This window comes from Pleurodeles waltl, chromosome 7 (assembly GCF_031143425.1).
Source record: "Pleurodeles waltl isolate 20211129_DDA chromosome 7, aPleWal1.hap1.20221129, whole genome shotgun sequence".
Classification (NCBI taxonomy): Eukaryota; Metazoa; Chordata; class Amphibia; order Caudata; family Salamandridae; genus Pleurodeles; species Pleurodeles waltl.
In genome coordinates this window covers 448,696,914-448,713,894 of record NC_090446.1, presented here as the reverse complement: position 1 = coordinate 448,713,894, position 16,981 = coordinate 448,696,914, and the positions used below count along the sequence as shown (strand labels likewise).

The 16,981-nt window shown below is 43.9% G+C and overlaps 1 protein-coding gene across 1 annotated transcript in view; it reads left to right on the top strand.

The window, feature by feature from the left end:
- CLN3 (CLN3 lysosomal/endosomal transmembrane protein, battenin) overlaps positions 1 to 16,981 on the top strand; it is a 352,558-nt gene that overhangs the window by 270,917 nt on the left and 64,660 nt on the right. The gene's annotated exons all lie outside the window — the stretch shown is intronic.

Here is a 16,981-nt window from a genome sequence, read left to right as displayed (position 1 = left end):
GCTGCCCCACTGTAGCTTATGTGACTATGTAGTCAATGCAACATGTACGTAGACTAGTGGGAATGGGTAAAAACCACCAGGGCTGAGTATAAGTTGTAGATGGGTTTATTGTCAGTGGATGTACATCTCCCATGTCAAAGTTTATCCATGTCTGGAATGTGGAGATGGTCTTATGACATTGGCACGTGTGACTCCATCCTGCCTATACAATGGATGTGAGCTTGTGTATCACCCTAACCATTGAGTATGACCTGCTCACTCCATCTGCATTTGTCTCTAAGGTGTCAGTCCACTCACATCTGTATAGCTTACCTGTACATGCAACTGTGTGACTCTCGTTTTATCACAGGGATGATTTACATCAAGTAATGGTATTGACTGAATGTGAGGCAGCCGTTACATTTCCCCCACAGATATGGCCTGTAGAGGACTGGACTAATGGCCTTATAGTTGTATACCCATATAATGGTCATCTGCTAATTCAAGGGTATGTGAAGGGTGACTAAGTAGGATACATTTACATGTACATTTGATTAACTCTGATTGCAATCATCATGCATTTCTAAGTGCTAGACTTGTGGGGTTGAAACCTTAAAGCTAATGTAATAGTACTAGAGGTGGTAAGTGCCTAGGCAGACCTGGTCATTGTGAGTATGTTATGTATATGCCATGTATGCCTATGCTAATTACAGTACCACATAGCTTAGTTACTGCCTACATCATGTCTCAATGGTTACTTAGGAGTGCATCTGATGGAGTGGGACAATGTCTGCTACACTTGGCTTAGCTGATGTGACAGATTAGGACAGGATTGGGTATTGCATGACTTATGGGATAATGATGTGACTCAAATGTTGTATTTTCTCTCCTAAGGATGCCCTATGTAGTAGTGGGATGTGTTGTCAGTGCAAAGGCAGTGCTATTGGTCTATGTGTGCATGATGCTTACATGTAGTTACAGTATGAGTTGTGTGTTGTCTGGACTTATTTACAGCTACCACAAATCTGGAATGGCATCTGTGGTGTTCTCATGTTGTGAAATCCTATTGGTGACACTGCATGTGTGGTGGTATTGTATGTGGACCATGTTGTCATGTGTGTTCCTGAAGTTCATCGGTTGTGACAGTGCACTAAGTGATTGAGTATGGATGTGCATAATGTGCAATATGGGCCATTGTAGATGCAGTTAGATGTATGATAACTCGTAACATATGTGTTCGGTGTCTGCAGATCTTCCTCTGTGATTTGGTCAGTCTAACTTGTACTGTCTAAATCAGTTATTATATCTATATCGGCATTACTGTACAGAGTGTTAGGCCTGCCATGTAATGTGACAGGCAGATGCTGTGTGGTGTGTAAGTGGAGTAGTCTACACTGTCATGGATATTTACGAGATGACATGGACTGATCAGCTGTTCTAACTGTAGAGGCCTGATGTGTTTTGTTCAGTCAACTGTACTTCCAATGGGTGATGGGGTATGGAGAGGTATGATGTGAATTCAGGGAGTTATCTGTACTTCATCCAGGGCATGATGTGCATGCAAACATGGCTTTGGTAGTGATCATATGCAGGATTCCAGTTGTGCTGTCCTACTTGGATATATATGTAGGTGTGAGGGTTGGCATACAGAGGTGAGTAGTAGTGACATGTTGTGTCATGATGTAGGAAATGTGTATTGGCAACTGAGATAGCCTAGCCAGGATATGTAGTCTCACATATGTGTATGTTTACTTGTGTTTATGTGTGGTATATGTTGACCCTGTCTCTCTCTCCCTCCCTCTCTATTTGTGCGCATTAGCATCGGCGGGCGAAGGAAAAGGGGCACAGGCAAGTGGGAATGCTGCAGGCCACGGGACCAAGGGTGCTGCTACCAGCGACAGCAAGGGACTCAGTGGCACAGAGGGCGAGGGGAGTGCCACAGGGGAGACCGAACCTTCCACATCATCTTTGGAATCCTCCTCCAACGGACACTCCCTGGTGGTGCCAGACCCATCTAGGACCACGCCAGCACCATCTTTGTCCACCACCCCCCTTACTACCACCACTCTCCTTGTAGCTCCCCAACCAGATGCCTATGCCTGTTCACCCAAGAGGGTGGGCATCTCCTTCGCCGCTGGCACTTCTGCCTCTGCCAGCCTTGCTGCCCTCAGTGAGGAGGCTATTGACCTCCTGAGGTCCATCTCTGTTGGTCAGTCGACCATTGTGAATGCCATCCAGGGACTAGCAGCTCAAGTCCAGCAGAGCAATGCGTTCCTGGAGGGCATTGACGGTGCACTGACTGGCCTACAGAGATCCTTTCAGGCTCTGGCCTCCTCACTGATGGCAGCCAGTCACCCTTTGTCTACCGTCCCCCCCTCCACCTACTTCTTCCCAGTCTCAAACCGCTCTTCCCTAAGCCAACCAAAGCACACAGACATACAAGCATGCATCCACCTCTACATCCAAAGGTAGTGCAAACAAACACAAGCACCATAAGACCCACCACCGGCATGCACACAAACACCCAACTGCAGACACACCAACACGCAATACCTGCCCAGACTGCCCCACCTTCACAGACACTGCACCAGACACACCTGCAGCCACCACACCAACTTTCACTGATCCAGCTACAATTCCTGTTTCACCTACAGTCAGCACAATACCAGACCCGCAGACATCCACCCCATTCACCACATCCACAGACACCACAACCACCAACACACCCAAATGCAGCACATCTTCCATACCTGCAGACACCACCCCACCTCCCCCCTGCACTTACCACTCAACTGACACCCAGCACCCGCAAGCATTCCTCACATGCACATGCACCCAAAACATCCAACAGGGCATTTCCTACAACCACTCCCTCTACCTCCACTCCCAAACCTTTTTGTCATGACCGCCCCCATGTATCTAAGAATGGGTTCCTCTCGGAGTTTTCCCTGTTCCCTACTCCTCTCCCACCCAGTGATACCCCCAAACGGTCTGTCTCTCTCCTCAAGTCCAGCCCTTCCACCTCAAAGTCCTCCTCTGCCCTCCCTGCTAGTACCCATGCCCCTCCCGCCAAGAAATCGACCCCTGCCCAAGCCCAAAGGACACCTCCCAAGCCCAGAGACCCCCCCTTCCCAAACCCAAACTCCCCCTCTTTCACTCCATCCCCCCCCACTATAATCCCTGAGGTGCCTGCTTGCCCCCTTGATGCCCCTACACTGTGGAGGTCATCTAGCAGTCAGGAGTCACGTAGAGGCATACAGAAGTGTAATTTGTGCATTGTGCACTTTGGACTGGCCAATGGCCTTATATTTGTACCTAGTTATTTATTTATTATCATATTTTTATATTTATATTTATTATATCTGGGCCAATCAGTTGTTGGTTTGATGATAACATACTTGTCCTGCCTTTCTTTCCACATGGCTGTTTTGGTCTTGCCTGCTTTGGTTTGTTTGTGAGTGATGTGTGTGTGTGTTTGTTGTGCTAGTTGTTGTGTCTGGGCTGCATGTGTGGGTGTTGCCCTGCCATGTGTCCTGCTGTGTGTTGCATGTAAGATATGTTTGTGTTTGGAACATGCATGTATGTTGATGATTTGTGTATTGTTTGTGATCACGTGTTATGGTGATGTTGTGTTCCCTTGTGTGGGTGTGTGTATGTGGTGATAGGCATGTCAGTAGTTTTGTGTGTTGGGTTAGCGGGGTATGAATTATGCCTCGTTGTATGACTGTGTGATTGTGTATATTGGTTGTCAGGTGTTGTGATGTGTTGGCTTGCCATAGCATTTAGGTTGTTGCGGTTGTGATGTTATGGGAACCTGTGGTGTTGTGTATTGTTGTGTTGGACTGTGCCAGTGCTGTGTGTGTGTGTACTGTACGCCTGCGTTGGCTGTGGTATGTGTAGTATGGGTGTGCATGTGGGTGGGTGGTAACGTGTGTGTGTCGCTGTCACCTGCCATCACGGATGTGTATGTTGTGTGTACAGTAAAGTAGATCGACCACGCTATGAAGAAAGCTTTAAAGATTAGGTATGCCAAGTATCCTACTAGATCTGGTGATTGCCCTCCATTCCTCCACATGGTGTAGGGTGTTGTTAGGTGGAGATAGAGGCTTCTCTCATAAAATCGCAACCCAGAATGGTTTAAAACAAGGTTGTATGTTGGCCCAATTGCTGTTTTCCTTCTACATCTCAGATTTACCCTGCGACTTAAACCGGAACAAGGGCTTCGCCCCCATATTTGGGGGTGGGGGGAGGGGATAACCTGTTTACTCTATGCGGATGATATAATCATTTTGGATTGCACGCCAAAAGGGTTAAATATTCACCTGCAGGCCTTACAGGAATTCAGAGCCCACTATCTAAAAATAAATTGCTGTAAAAGTAAAATTCTGTGCTTTCATGGTAAAAAGAAAATTAAGAATGACAAATTCTGCTCGTCGTTGGGAACACAGAAGCTAGAAAGGGTAAACTCGTACACAATTTCACATATGCAATAGACCTACTACAGTTAGATCCTGCCATTATATCAACACTCTCTGTTACAGCTAAAAACCACTATTAGACAAGCAACTTGTTCTGCAAGCCTTTGCTTGGATAAAAAGGCCTGTGCACAGAGACAGGGTTTCCAATCTGTAACAGATACTGTACTATTGAAGGAAATGCAACCCTATCTTATCTGGAACCTACCACATGTGATTAGACGGTTCTGGCTCCTATTACGGCAGGGACTGCTCCCACTCCATGATTTAGGGACAAAATGGTATGGATTTTCAGCAATTTGTAATTTCTGTCAAAATGGCATCCAAGACCTGAATCGTGTTGTTTTCATTTGCCGGCCTTGTTGCTATATCGTCATAGGTGGTTATGCCCAATCTGCCTTCAACTCTCTTTACATACTGCATCAGAAGTACTGCAGGCCTTTTCTGTCCCCCCCCAAATGAGCTGTTTTGCTGCAGAACTTTTAACTTTTTTAAATGCTTTTTAAAATTGCATTAATTAAATTATCGAATTAAGTAAGATATGGGGTATGTAAATTGTTTGTGAAGTTTTTAAGTCATTTTTTGGTCTCTCTTTTGTATGTATTTATGTTTTATGTGGTCCTCCATGGGAGTTCTGTATCATAAATAAATAAACTGAAACTATGTGTTCCAGAAGGTGAGTGTCTCCTTTTACAGCGCTGGTTTCCTCCAGGGTTTTCATGGTGGTGCGACTGCAGTGGAAACCTTGGCGGTGTGCAGCCTTGTAATATGTCCGACTGAAACATAGTGTCCGCCAGCCTGAACGTGGCTACCGCCATCCGTGACTGCACTGGCGGTACAGGCGGTGGTTTGGCTGTCCTCAGTTAGGGAGGCCACCTTGGTCATAATTTGGCGGTCTTTTCCGCGGGCCCATTGGCAGTGTGGCTGCTGCCGCCAACATGGCGGTCCTGGTACCACCAAACTCGGTAATGGCCCACTAAGTCTCTATAGCTTCCCACATTGAACGCAATTTAGTTAGCCTTCAACTAGTTATGAAATAGGAGAGTCCATTAGGAATCATCTGGTTCTGACAACTTTTTAGCTGAGTTGCTACCAGGTGTTCCATGTATGTTTTACTGCATAGTTAGAAAGATCAGTTGCTGATTCAATATCTCAAAGGGTGGTTTTGTTCCTGGTAGCTGAGGAAGTGCATCAATATCTGAAATCCGTACACCTGAGAAGAGTCATATGATCTCTGAGAACTATAGGCCAATTACTGTATTAAATGCTGACGCAAAACTTTTACTTAGGATACTGTTACAATAACCACTTATTACTCTCTCTGGTCATTGAAAATCAAAAAGTCTGTATGTCAGGGCCCATATGTTAAACTTCACACATAATCATACAGGGGCAATCAAAGTTAGTATTTCTAAAAAGATTCCACTTCCTGGATTACTATGATTGCTGTCTAGGCCTTCAGATGATTTAAGTGGAGTTAGTTACCTTTGCAAGGTCCTGCAGAATTCTGAGCTTGGTGAAAGTGTATTGATGTTTTTTCTAGAACTATATGTATCGTTTTCTGGTAAAAGCACGCCTTTTTATCTAAGAGGGTGTAAGGTGGATGGCCCCCTTCTCCAGATTTGTTCGATCTGTTTATTAAGGTATTCTTTCAGTCGCTAAGGTGGCAATGGAATACAAATTGTCCACTTCTGTTTTAATAATTAATATAAAAAGTTTGCACTCTTTTCAGATAATATAAATTACATGTCCGACCCATATCACTCATATCACCAGCTGATAGAAGAGTTTAGCCTTGTTATTCAGTGAATGAAAGCCAGTCTGAAGAGATGTGTTGGTATCTTAATTAAAGTTGATCATACATTAAAACCTCCGTTAATTACCTGTGAGTTAGGGAAATAGCAGATTGTGATTTACAACGCATACCTCTGAAATTACGGCCAAATTGGGAAAATGTGATGTATCCACTCTTTATAATCGTAGATAGAGTCGGTGTGGTAAAAATAAGTATGCTCCCAAAGTTCTATTACATATCAAAAAAATCTCTGGCTGGGAAATCACAATAAATCATTTTTAGGTTCACTTAGGCTAATCGGAAATTACGTTTAGATGGGCAGTTTTTACAGTATAACTGGGCATTGGAGCTTAGGGATGATGGGTCCCTCATAAGCACTAGGTTCAACTGTAAAATGAATGACCTCAGTGAATCACTGATTTCCGAAAAAGCGAGATAGTGATAATATACTCCTTACTAAAATAACTTAAAATGTTTGATTTTAGATATTTTTTTTAATTTGCACACTTAGTACAAAAATATCTCCGCCATACATTTTATATCTCTAAACGTTGTGAGATTTCCTCATCTACCCCTATTGATTTGAAGGCTCTTTCTCCAGAGCACTCAAGGACGGTAATTATTAGTCTTGAAATTGTATTTGAGATTCATCACAACTCTTTTCCCGGCTGGACTCAGTTAAGGATCATGACAGAAGGTTACCTTTCTGAATTTAAATATGTTCAGATGCAATTGTGGAGTGAATCACATATTATCCCGTGTATGCAAGAAAATCACAATTCCTGTGAAAACATAAATAGTGGACTCACTAAAATATACAAATCATCTTTGAAGATAGAAGAAATCGACATGGATCTCTCATGGAAAACAAGGCATAAGTGGGTTTGAGACGAACAGCTGGCTGATATATGGCAAATACATGTATGTCAACTACATGGGTGTGTTTAGGTTCCTCATTTATAGCAAAACAATGTCTGCATGATTAACTGGCTTTAGCAGGCTCCATTCAAGAGAAGATGGCTCAATCCCGCCTTTTCCTGAACCAGTCCATGCTCTACGCAACTTCTGAAAGACCATCTGTGATGCAATTACAGTGGGACCTGTTAAGGAGACTGAACCAAGTATTACTTTGCTGTTATTGTGTATTACACTCGATTGAACACAGCAGGACGTTCCTGTTGGCAGGTTAATTTTCACACTGGTGCTTTTGATGAGGGTTCTGATAGCTGCTAGACAACGTACATGTCTCATGACCATTGGTGAATGGATGGTATGTAGTTCCTTTTCTCTAAATCTTTTTATTAAGGGTTTTTATAGTTGATTTGACAAAACAGAAACAATCAACACACCCTTCCTGGGTGCTGCAGCTGGCCTTTGCTACAGGAATACATAATCACAATCATGGAGGCAAAGTGTCTAATTTCAAATAGTCAGGAAATCAATTTCCCTCTTTGTCTGTAGGCTTAGGCATCCCTCCCATTGGACGTATTTTGTCATCCCCATCCAATCCTGGGCAGTGTTCTAAATATTGTAAGCAGGTGTCGGGGTTGTATCACCTCAGGTCACTCTTCTACAAGTTCCTGCCATGGGCCCCATATCTTTGCGTACTTTTAGGTGCATCCTTTCGCATGGTAGATAGGTTCTTCCGCCTGTCTTCACCAGTCCATGTTGGAGTTCTATCCCTGTACATTCGGGGGTTCCATCCTCTCCCACTTCATTATTGTGTCTCACCTTGGTACAACCAGGGCTATGTTGCATAAAGCCAACGTATATCTGTCAGTAGTATCAGCGGGGGTGAGTACTAGAGTGTCTCCTTTCACTTATGTTAGCCTGTTTTGTATAGTTGACCAAAACCTGTTCAGTCTTGGGCAATTCCAAAGCGTGTGTACTACGGTACCTCATTGGCCGGATCCCCTTCTGCATTGGTCAGTGTCCGTCACCCCTATTACATGTAACCTTATATAGCAGCTTCAGCTGGATCAGGAGAACCTAGCCCAGATGGCTATTTCTACAGTTTATCGACAAGCAAGGCCCTAGTCATTGTCTTCCATGCTTCCCAGGTCCTCTCCATTTCTCTCTCAACGTCTGCAAGAGGTACTGGCAATGCACAAGGAGTGTAGATTATAGGTATAATATGGTGTGTTGGTGCAAGGGCATTGCCGGTATCCTGTACTCCAGTGGATTTTCCTCTTCTATATCCTGTGTCTGGTCAACCTGGCATTGGAGGATTGCCCTAACTTGCCTATAGCATAGGAACTAGCCCCCATTTAGGTCATAGTGCCACTGTACATCCTCAAATGACAACCATCCTGCAGCATTTCTCAGGTCCCTGAGCTTTGTGATGGCCAGCATGTCCCAATATCTGGGCCCTGCCACCCTTTGTAGGTCTGTCAATGCCTTGGGTTCCCATAATGGCTTCTCCAGGGTCAGTTTGTCTGCCCATCCCATTTTGCACAAAGCCTGCTTCCAAATTCGGTTCACCACAGCTGTGGCCTCCAAGAGGTGCCAGACACTGTTCAGTCAGTATAGTCACCCCACATAGCCCTGGGGAACCATATCCCTCATCGGTCTGCTTAGACAGAGGGTTCTGTTTGGTCTTCGAAAGACCACTCATTCACTACTAACAGCTGGGCTGCCATATAATACAAATGCAGGTCGGGGAGTGCAATTTGCCTGTCCATTGGTCGTCTGGTCAATCTACCACTCAGAAGAAGTGGTTAGGGACCTCAAATGGTGGGTTTTTTAAAATGTGAAGAAATGTAAGCAGCTTTATCTTTTTATAGAGTGCGACCCTCCACAGTATTGAGGGGGGAGACGGTGCAAGTGCTCCACATCTCAGCAGAAGTTTGCCAGAACACGGGCCATGCTTCTTTCATTGACCAGCTATAGGTCAGAGGTTACTTAAATGCCTAGTTAGGTGAAGTCAGTCTCATTTCAGATCAGATGGCTGGAATGCCCTGGTTCCATGATGTGAGGGAATAGATTACTGATTTCCCCCTGTTCATCCTAATAAAGGAGAATGTGCCAAAAACTTAGAGGATCTCTACAGTTCTCGGGAAGGATTTGTCCGAGTCTGCAAGATAGAATAGCATGTCATCAGCATAAAGGGAGACCAAGTTTTCCCAGTCTCCATCTCACCTGAGTCCTCTCAATTATGCATCCCCCCAATCCAGTTTGCTAGTGGAGGGGAATAGGGCACAGGTGGGTTCCCCTACCTTAATTAAATTCCTCAGAGAGTGTGCCATTGACCGTAACTCTCACCAATGGTTTACAGTAAGAGAGGCATACCCAAGCAAGGAAGTAGAGTCCAAAGTCCATTCTTTACAGTAGTGTAATCAGATAGGACAAATCCAAGGAGTCAAAGACTTTCTCGGCCTAGTTTGTGGTTTTTGGTGTATACACCTCTCAGGGCTGGGCTGTAAAGAGAAATATGGCATGGGAACTGTTTGAGGCCTGGTGGAGGCAACAGAAAGAGTGGGACTAAATATCTTTCTGGTGAATGAGAGGTGGTACAGAACCTGCTGGACTTGATATACGACAGCAGGCTGCTCTGCATGCTACGTGGAACTCTGATCTCTTACCTCCTTCCTACAAATAAAGTTCACAGACTTTTACTTAAAGCAAGAGATATATCTCCCAGGATTTATTCTGCACACTGGGCTTCCTTGGCCAAGATACAGTAAATGCTGTCTTAAGTGTCCATTGTCATTTGGCTAACCCTTAATATATCTTATCCTTTAGTACAGTTTTTACAGGGGAACATCTTCCTCAAAATGTGCACATTAAAGGCATGATCTTTGATATTCTCTAGCCATTTTGCTGTCTTAGACCGTACTACACTCCCAAATGGACACTCTTTGTGCATTCCTGTGGGCAAGGACTCAGTCCCCCATAATCCAGCTTGAAGAGGAAGGTGGAGATGCCGTTTTAATCACTATTGAGTGCTCAAAAGCACCGCCTCATCCCTCCAAAAAGGAGGAGAGACTCTACTATCTGGACTCAAAAAGGGTGTACCGCACAAAAGACTTCTGCGTGGACGTTGAACTCTTCATGGAGTACGTAGGGATTAGAAAGGGAGGGCTATTCAGAAATGGACCATCTTAAGATGGATAGTGCTCTTCATCAGGAACTGCTACTCATTGGCCAAGAAGCCACCCCCTGAGGGTTTGGGTGCTAATTCCACCAGAGCTAAGCCTCCAACCACTGCATTAACCAGTGGAATTCCTGTGCTGGATATCTGTCAGGCAGCAACGTGGGCCTCCTTACACATGTTTACCAAACACTACTGTCTGGACAGTCAGGTCTGTTGTGATGGGGCCTTCGCCAGTTCAGTCCTATAGGACTTTTTGTTTAAAATTGGTTGTGCAGATCCACCTCTGGGGAGGCATTCCTTAGGCATTTATTCTAAGGTAAGGAATCTGCAGTAAAAAGTGTATATTAGATGAACAAGTTACTTAAACTTCGGTAATGTTTATCTGGTGGAGAGAATATCTAGCTCCAGATTTCCTACTGACACTGTCATCCTTCCTGATTGTCGTAGTTTGACTCTTGCTCTAGGCACGTGGCAACTGTCGTCCCAACCCTCCCGGCTCACAAGCAGCACCTCACCAAAAACCCAAACAGTAAAAGATGATTTGTGTCAGCCTTTATGCATGGACTCAAGAATGCGACATCTCAGGGTGTGTAGTGGTTAAACCGAGATTACCCCTTTCTCACATGAACAACATGTCTCAGTCAAAAACAGGCAATGAAGAAGATGCAGTAAAGTGTTCAATAGGTTTTATTTAACAAAACTGCAATCTACGATAAGTTTCATGGGCTGCAATGATACGGATAATGAACAATGCAAGAAACAGAATTGTGAATACAAGAGTCATTAATACAAAGACCCCCACTGTCTTGCAATGACATGAAGTGTGAAGTAAGCCCTAATATGTCCTAATACTCAGCATGTTGAACCTAGCCTAAAGGAAAGCTAGGTGTGGTAAACCTAATCTGCCAATGCCATGTCCATGAGACGAGCCCCCCCAACCCTTGTTACCTTGAAATGAGGTCTCTAGCTCAGACTCTGTAGGGAAACGAAGACTGGATCTATGTCAAGGCGACGTGCAGCATCGATAGCAGCAATGGTATCTGGTCGGAATCCATCTGACTACCTGTCTATGTGAGGTGCATTTATACAAATCTGCTCGGACACATGACGTAGGTCTGTTCCCAAAAAACAGATAACAAGACATGCTAGGGGCGGCAATTACACAAACAATTCCCTCGAAAGCACAAAGTGGGAAAGTACCCAATGTGAATACCTACATCTTATTTATCTCTGTCGCTGATAGTGACACCTTACTAAAGTGGCACTGATAGCACAAAACTAAAATATTGTCCTAACTAAAAACAATGCAGCCATCTTGGGAACATATAATCAAATAATTGTGCTAAAACAAAGCAAGCTAAGTATGGTAAAAGTCACTGGGTGTCGGGGGCACAAGTCTTCAAGCCAGAAGACTAAGCTAACTCCTCAATACAAGATATGCGATCCAGTTGCAGTATAAGGAATATCCTTCTCAGGACCCTAATATTTCCACACCAGTGGTCCATTCTTGTTGAGGAACTGCACTCCTGGCATAGAGTAGCAAAAGTAACTGACATCAGTGCGCCGGAGTATCGCTTATATAGGTACTGCGCACATCACATTGCGTGCGGATGATGCAAATGCAGAGCCAAACTATACCACCTACTAGCATCCAGCCTGACGCCGGGGATTATTCTAAGGTAAGGAATCTGTGGGTAGATGAAGTGTCCACCAGATGGGGCGTTAATGAATGTAAGTAACTTGTTCGCTATACAATTTCAGGTAGTGAAGACACTGGGGTACGTGATTTACGTTATCAGGGTATACTTCTGTCATAAAGAATCTTGGTCCACTGCTCCGTCTATTTATTAAAAAAAAAAAACATACACTGACCAGGTCCATTTTCGCAGTCTATGACTTTACCCTTAGTTTGGGTAACAAGCCATTGCCCACCATGATTAAAATCTATCAAGCAAAATGCCCTTCTGCTGCCGTTTATGGGCGTGACCTCTGGGGGTTTGGAAGACCTATCCACTTTTCAAATTGTGGAGGATTCTTTATTTAAGAATCTTTTGTCTCTTCCCCAGCTTACCCCAGCATATATAGCTGACAAGGAACTTGGAGTGGGCTAAATCGCTGATGTCCTAATCTTTCATCCCTTGTTAAGATGGCTATCTGTTTGGACATCGAGGGGTACATCCATCAATAAGGACATTGTTAGTAACTGTTTGAATTTGGATGGGGTACATCAGAACAAATGATTGACGTATGTCAAATTCATATTTTGTACTCTTGGGCGACCAGGCATGTTTTAAAACCCCAACTGTATTACTAGAGCAGACGTTAAGAGGACTAAGTCCAGCTTAATACCCACAGGAAAGACTTGAGCGAGTCAGAGCAATTAGTGAGTCCTACAGTCCTTTTCTATGCCTTAGTGATATCCACTCTGCACATGGAGCCTTACCTGGTTAGGGTCTGTTGCATAAACGTCTGTTACCTAGATTCTGGTTAAGCATGCTGGCGGTGCTGGGGGAGTGGCATAAGGTGGAGAGTCTTTATCCTTGCAGTTGTGGCTCTACTTCAGTGGAAGAGACAATGCACTTTGTTTTCTGCAGATTTTATGTTGTTTGAGGGCCAAATCTTTTAAGAGGTACACCTGGTTTACCATGGTACACCTAGTGTATTGCAATTATCTACAGAGTATATCTGTTTTTCTGTTGCTGGCTTCCTAAGAGAGGTAGTCAAATTGAGATAAACATTGAATTTCTTAGTCGTTATACGAATTATTGGAACAGTTATTTTAAGTATGATTTTATATTTGTTGTGTTTTTAAATTATATGTTTTAATCATGAATTTAGACTTCTTTTTAATGAACTGTAGTGTTGGTTTTTATGCCTTCCTATAAAATATCTGTCAACATTTTTTGCACCTGTATGGTTAGTTTTATAAGCTGCATGACATAATTTTTGATGATGGCACTCGGAGGCAGGTATTTAAAAAATTGTATGCTTATATTTTTGGCTGCTCTGTGCTGTATTTCTACTATGCAATAGAAGGAGATGAATTTGAGTGTTTGTTTTGCAGTCACATGGTTGGTCTGCAGTCAGATTCACCAGAAGGAAGGCTTCTGCCAAGTACAGTGAGCGCACTATAGTCACAAAAAAGATGAGCCCTCCTGAGCCTCCTCCAGACTATCTCTGAGGGGCGTTTAGTAAAGGTTCGCCCACCTGCACAATTTTAGTCAAGGTTTCAAGGTTTACAGTGTCTGACTTGAAGAGACAGTCAGAGTTTAGCCTAGACTTGTTAACAAGGGATCTTATAATTAGGCAGAAGGCAGTAGGTCAGGGTAGAGTAACACATAGGTTACTACTCCCAACTATATTCACATAGGTCAGACTACAACCACAACTCTCAAATTGCTCATATAGGTCCTCCTGCAATTACTCCACACTAGTGGCAGTTGTATGTTTTACAAATGTGAGACAGCATAACAAAAGGAAGTTCCCAGTGCTAGATGTCGGGATTCAACGATGAATCCTAAAGTATGAAGGTGATGTCCTGCCTTCCTAAATAATATCTGTCACATATTCAAGACAAGAAAATAAAACATAATAAAGAAATGGGGAATGTACCCCGCTAGCGGAATTTCTATGTCTGTTTTGAGCCACAAATTGAATGTTATACACTCCTGCCTCCCACACGTCCTAATGTAAATTTTACCCAGCATGTGTGGTTGTGACTTTTGTACATGAAAGGAAGGGTCTGTGACAGACTCCATCGCTATTCAATATGTACATCATGTGTGCTAGGACTGTTGTATTAGATTCCTGAGTTGTCTGGCACCCACTGAAATCCAAAAAGCCCAGACGTAAAAACTAGACACCTTCCAAGGTCCTGGGTGGTGTGGTTTGTATGGATCCCACTAGATTTTTTTTAACCCAGAATGCCTCTCCACCATCAACACCATAGCTAAAGTACTCCCATTTCTGCTCTCTCCATTTCCGTGGGGAATGGCTGCATCATTTGGCTCCTTGGCATTCAGAGACCCCACCAACCAATGCATTTTTATAATTCGAGACTCGGGGAAATCCAGGGTGGTCTTGTGTGTGTGGACCTCATTACCTTTCTTACCCAGAAATACGTGCAGTCTACAGTACCATGATCTTCCTGGTCTCTCTAGTTTACAGAAATGTCTGCAGTTGGTAGATTTTGTTGAGTGCCAGCTGACCCACACCCCAAAAACAACAACCACCACACTAGTAGTCTGTCTTATCTGAGCGTCATTTCCTCTTTCAATGTAGTTGTGTTTTTGGGCCTTTCCTGACCTGCTCACACCTATGTTACCATTTTAATTGGGAGCAGTCTGGGACTATGGCATTATAGCACATTATAAGGAAAGCATGGCACACCTGAACACCAACTTGATGGAAATAAAGCTGTACAATTGAGAGCACTTTCTACAAAGGACACTGCAGTAAATAAAGAAATGAGAAATCTTGAAAACAAAAATAGTCTCCCAAGTTGGTTGCCTAACTAAAAAGAGTCCAAATGTAGCCCAAAAATAGATGTGCAAAATGTGAAAGTAACTCGTGCAACAATTAATCAAGGGATCAACTGGATAAAAAACATAACAATAGCAGCTAGTTTAAAAGCCCTTTGTTGCTAACTGAGACATCAGAAAATGTGTCCTCATTTTAGCTTTCTAGAGCACTTTACTTAATTTCTACGAGAAAAAGCAACCACTTATTCTGTTCAATTCTAAATTAAATGCATTAGGTTTTGCAATTGTATTCCATCAAGATAACTTCAGGTAGACCACACTTTTCTGTAAATACAGAATGCTGGCGTTGTAGTTGTTCTTTAAAACACTGTGGTGAGGAAGGGACTATAGGGGCAAAGACTCAGACAATGGAAGGCAGAGCCATCATACTGACCATGCCTGGCAGGCGGGAAGGGACAGTGACAGCACAGTGGACCATGCTGGCAGGCAGGAGGGGCAGTGGCAACATAACAGACCATGGAGGGTAGAAGGGGGGATAAGAGCTGGACTCAGATGCCAATGGCAGGGAGAATGGGGCAGAAGCAGCAAGCTCACCACACAGGGTGGGTAGTAGTGGCAATGGCAGCACAATGGATCACAGAGGGCAGTAGGGAGGGGCAGTACAGTGGACCATGGGTGACAGGAGGGAGGTGATAAGGGCAAGGTCAGTGACTGCACAACAGACCGCGGCTGTTCAATAGACCAAGGAGGAGGCAGGGGCATAGACTCGGACAACAGAGGGCAGGGAGAGGTGGATAGGGACAGCAAGCTAAGCATGGAGGGCAAGCGGGAGGGGCAGTGGCAGTGCAAAAAACTATGCAGGGCAGGAGGGAGGAGAAAGGGCACAGACTCAAGACACTGGAGGGCAGGGAGAAGGGGTCAGGGCTGCAAGCTGACCATGGAGGAAAGGCCAGCATCAGCAGCTGCACAACCATTCACAAAGAGGCCAATTACCTTAAACACACTGGCAACATTAGGTGCCTACGACCCTACTACATACAGTCTTCTCCCTGTGCACAGCACTTGACTGAGAGGTCACTCCTTCCAGACACCCATTAAATGACCAACCCGTACAATGCACAGCCTTCACCATATGCACAAGTCTTCACAGAACAGGCACAACCAACCCATTAGGTGGCCAAACCTGTAGTACACTCAATCTTCACTCTGTGTAGAGCCCTAAACAGAAAATCCACATTCTTCAAATACCCAAGTCTCTTTAGGTGGCCAAGCATCTTGCAAAAACTTACACTTCTGATCAACACTGCTACTTGCAGATTTGTCACCTGTAGACGAGTCTAGCCTCATTCTACCAGGGTCAAAGCCACCACTTCTATCCTTGCAAGAAGTGTTCCGGTTGCAGAGATATGCAAGGAAACCTTATGGTTTTTTTCTGCACATATTCCTCAAGCATTACTGCCTGTATTTCGAGTTGTTGACAGATGGGCGTTTTGCCTACTACGTCTTGCAGGATTTCGTGCTATAACTATCCTTCAACCCTCACTTATTTCACTGGGGTGGGCTCCATATGGCTTCAGTGACATCATTTGATGCCACTTCAGCATCTATACGAAGCCAACAGCCCTGCTGGCATCATGGGAGCTTCGAAGTTTCTGTATCCAGTCTAATGCCTGAGATTATTCTACTGGTGAGAAATCTGAAGGTAAATAGAGTATTCAACAAAAAGATCTTTACCGCAGTTAAATGCCTTTTTCTTATTAGCAGTACAAATGGTATAGAAATTTTGCTCTAGATGAAGTTTACAACATACCTTTCAGAGTGATCAGTGTATAGCAAACTCATTGGATGATGTCATCAATGATTTAATTTGAGATGTCGTCAGTGATGTGATGGATGATCTCTTTGAATATGTCATGAGTGATGTAAAATGTGAGCCCATAAGCAGAGAATGGCAGAGTGCAAGTTACCTTTAGCTTGCTGAAATATAACTGGCTAATGTCAGTATTTTGTGGTGTTTAAGCAATCATTTTTCGCTCATTTCAGCACCTGACATAACTGGTCTTTAATCTTTAGTCTTCATGTGAATTAGCATATATGTTATCTGATCTGCTTTTTTAAGGAGGTAGTGTCTACTTGCATTTCCAGAAATTAAAACTCT